Source organism: Haliotis asinina, chromosome 2 (assembly GCF_037392515.1).
Source record: "Haliotis asinina isolate JCU_RB_2024 chromosome 2, JCU_Hal_asi_v2, whole genome shotgun sequence".
Lineage (NCBI taxonomy): Eukaryota > Metazoa > Mollusca > Gastropoda > Lepetellida > Haliotidae > Haliotis > Haliotis asinina.
In genome coordinates, this window is record NC_090281.1 from 78,256,995 (window position 1) to 78,261,116 (window position 4,122).

Consider the following 4,122-nt stretch of genomic DNA (forward strand, 5'->3'; position numbering starts at 1 on the left):
AATTACTTGAACATTGCTAAAAGCAGTGTAAAACCAAACTCACTCACTCCAATGAGTGATGCAAAATGATTCAGTTTCAAAATTCTGACCTGGATCTTTATAGGTCTGTTTGTAACATATGTTAGTTCATCATGTACTGGTAGCTAGTTTAATGAATGATGAAGTCCTTATGCCTAAGAATTGTTCTGGCACATGTTTATATTAAATACTATTGTCATATTTATGTGAGAAGGTTTTAAAAAATTTTATGCTCAAATGGGGGTAGTCATGTCATCCTTTTGAGGAAGTGTGTATGGTTTTAGCAATATTCCAGCAAATCAAGGTGGGGAACACCAAGAATGGAACCAGTATGTGGAATCGAACCTGGGTATTCAGCGAGACAGGCAGTCTTGGGCCACTAGGCTACCCGTTCCCACCCATTTCAGGAACTAAATATTCAATCCACCTGTTTGCACAGACAAATATTCAATCCACCTGTTTGCAGAGACAAATATTCAATCCACCTGTTTGGAGAGACAAATATTCAGTCCACCTGTTTGCAGAGACAAATATTCAATCCACCTGTTTGGAGAGACCAAGATTCAGTCCACCTTTTTGGAGAGACAAATATTCAGTTCACCTGTTTGCAGAGACAAATATTCAGTTCACCCACATGCAGTATCAAATGTTAAATTGACTAATTTGTGAAGCTAAATCTTGAATTCATCCACCCCCATATGTAATCCATCCAGATCAGACAGTAAACCCACAAGGCATCTACACAGCAGACAACAGCAAAGACATGTTTGGTTTTAATCACCTCCACTGTCTGTACAACACATTTGAGATGATAGGTAACACAAATATCGTGATATCTGTTCAGTAAGCCGACAAAATCAGATCAATGATGTGATGATGATTGGACAAGCTCTGTTCCTGCATCCGTTTCCTCTCCATTCATATAATTACGCCCTATTTCCTTTCCAAGCAATCATATTTTGGCCAAAGTGCATTAGCTGACTGTTATCTGTATGGCGTATGTCAGTATACCACCACAACGTCATCACTTTGCCCAGGCAGTGGGATAGCTTTTGCGTGGGCTTCATTGTACAATGTGTAACACAGGAAACAGGGAAATAATGGTGGTGATTGTTGTGGTGGTAGTGATTGTTGTGTGGTGGTGATTGTTGTGGAGCTATGATTGTGACTGTTGTGGTGGTAGTGATTGTTGTGTAGTGGTGATTGTTGTGGAACTATGATTGTGACTGTTGTGTAGTGGTGATTGTTGTGGAGCTATGATTGTGACTGTTGTATAGTGGTGATTGTTGTGGAGCTATGATTGTGACTGTTGTGTAGTGGTGATTGTTGTGGAGCTATGATTGTGACTGTTGTATAGTGGTGATTGTTGTGGAGCTATGATTGTGACTGTTGTGTAGTGGTGATTGTTGTGAAGCTATGATTGTGACTGTTGTGTAGTGGTGATGGTTGTGGAACTATGATTGTGACTGTTGTATAGTGGTGATTGTTGTGGAGCTATGATTGGGACTGTTGTGTAGTGGTGATGGTTGTGGAACTATGATTGTGACTGTTGTGTAGTGGTGATTGTTGTGGAACTATGATTGTGACTGTTGTGTAGTGGTGATTGTTGTGGAGCTATGATTGTGACTGTTGTGTAGTGGTGATTGTTGTGGAACTATGATTGTGACTGTTGTATAGTGGTGATTGTTGTGGAGCTATGATTGTGACTGTTCTGTAGTGGTGATGGTTGTGGTCACAGGCGCCCACCGTGGGTCCGAAAAATCAATAAACTAAGTCCTGGTTTACAATCCAACCCCCTTACTATATAACCTATAAAGGTGCATCACAAAATCGCCAAAGACCGAGTTGCTGTGCCGGAAGTATACAAAACTAGGTCGTCAAAACAAGGTCTGGGGATCTGATTGGCTAACACTATTGTGTACAAAATACACACATCCACATAAAGTTGTAGTTTGCATTATTAAGCAATCAGATTCCCGGAGGTCATAAAGCATGTCACTGACAATCTAATTTTGTATGCTTCCAGCACAGCAACTCGGTCTTTGGCGACTTTGTCGATTTAATAAAAAACAACAAGTGCATCCCCTCGAAAGGCCTGAGTACATGCCTCCCACACACATTGGAAATGTGGACAGAAGCTTCTGATACTCATGAGACTTTTAAAATACGATATATTCAATGAAGAGTGCGAAATAGTCCTGTTTTCGATCACATCGCCGTGATTTGGTGATGCATCTTTATGGTTTATATAGTAAAGAGGTTGGATCGTAAACCGGGACTTAGTTTATCAATTTTTCAGACCGCCAGTGGGCGCCTGTGGCTGTGATGGTGGCGGTTGTTTTGTAGTGGTGATTGTTGTATAGTGGTGGTGATTGTTGGGTAGTGGTGGTGGTTGTTGTTAGGTGGCAGTTGTTGTGTAATGGTGATGGTTGTGTAGTGGTAATGGTGATTGTTGTGTAGTGGTGATTGTTGTGGTGGTAGTGATTGTTCTGTTGTGGTGGTGATTGTTGTGTAGTGGTGATGGTTGTTGTGTAGTGATGATTGTTGTGGAGTGTTGATTGTTGTGTAGTGGTGATGGTAGTGAAGTGGTAGTGGTTGAGGTGGTGGTGATTATTGTGGTGGTGGTGATTGCCGTGTAGTGGTGATTGTTGTGTAGTAATGATTGTTGTGTAGCGATTGTTTTTGAGAGGATAGTTGTGCAGTGGTGCTTGTCATGGTGGTGGTGGTGATTGCTGTTGTGGTGATGGTGATGATAAGTGCGATGATACAGTAGGTGATTGTGTTTGGACCGCATATGATTGTGTCACCAGGTGATGGTGATTGTTGTGTTTGTGTGATGGTGTTAACAGATCTGAATGTTGTGCTCATGGGCTTACTAAGGTGATTGTTGTGGTGGTGATAATTGTTGTTGTGGTGATTGCTGTGGTGGTGGTGACTGTTGTGTAGTGGTGATCATTGTGGTGGTGGTGATGATTGCAGTGGTGGTGGTGGTGATTGTTGTGGTTGTGGTAGTGATTGCTGTGTAGCCAGGTGATTGTTGTGTAGTGGTGATTGTTGTTGTGGTGGTGGTGATTATTGTGTGGTGGTGATAATTGTTGTTGTGGTGATTGCTGTGGTGGTGGTGACTGTTGTGTAGTGGTGATCATTGTGGTGGTGGTGATGATTGCAGTGGTGGTGGTGGTGATTGTTGTGTAGCCAGGTGATTGTTGTGTAGTGGTGATTATTGTGTGGTGGTGATGGTGATTTAATTGTGTAGTTGTGATTGTTGTTGTGGTGGTGGTGATTGTTGTTATGATGGTGGTGATTGTTGTTGTGGTGGTGATTGTTGTTGTGTAGTGGTGATTGTTGTGTAGTGGTAGTGGTGATTATTGTGGTGGTGGTGATTGCCATGTATTGGTGATTGTTGTTGTGGTGGTGATTGTTGTTGTGTAGTGGTGGTGGTGATTGTTCTGTAGTGGTGGTTGTTGTGTAGTGGTGATTGTTGTGTGGTGGTGATGGTTGTGGTGGTGATTGTTGTGTAGTGGTGGTGGTGATTGTTGTGTAGTGGTGGTTGTTGTTGTGGTGTTGATTGTTGTGTAGTGGTGATGGTGATTATTGTGTGGTGGTGATGGTGATTGTTGTATAGTGGTGATTGTTGTTGTGGTGGTGGTGGTTGTTGTGTAGTGGTGATTGTTGTGTAGTGGTGATTGTTGTGATGTTGGGGTAAGTGATTGCTGTGGAGGGTGGGGGGTGTTTTTGTGATGGTAGTGATTGTTCTGATTGTGTGTTGGTGGTGGCTGTTGTGTAGTGGTGATTGTTGTGATGTTGGGGTAGGTGATTGCTGTGGAGGGTGGGGGTGTTTTTGTGATGGTAGTGATTGTTCTGATTGTGTGTTGGTGGTGGCTGTTGTGTAGTGGTGATTGTTGTGATGTTGGGGTAGGTGATTGCTGTGGAGGGTGGGGGGTGTTTTTGTGATGGTAGTGATTGTTCTGATTGTGTGTTGGTGGTGGCTGTTGTGTAGTGGTGATTGTTGTGATGTTGGGGTAAGTGATTGCTGTGGAGGGTGGGGGGTGTTTTTGTGATGGTAGTGATTGTTCTGATTGTGTGTTGGTGGTGGCTGTTGTG

At 42.7% G+C, this 4,122-nt stretch overlaps 1 pseudogene; it reads right to left on the reverse strand.

Moving 5' to 3' along the window:
* Nucleotides 1–1,712: 1,712 nt before the first annotated feature.
* Nucleotides 1,713–2,886, reverse strand: LOC137274713 (uncharacterized; annotated as a pseudogene).
* Nucleotides 2,887–4,122: the final 1,236 nt, after the last annotated feature.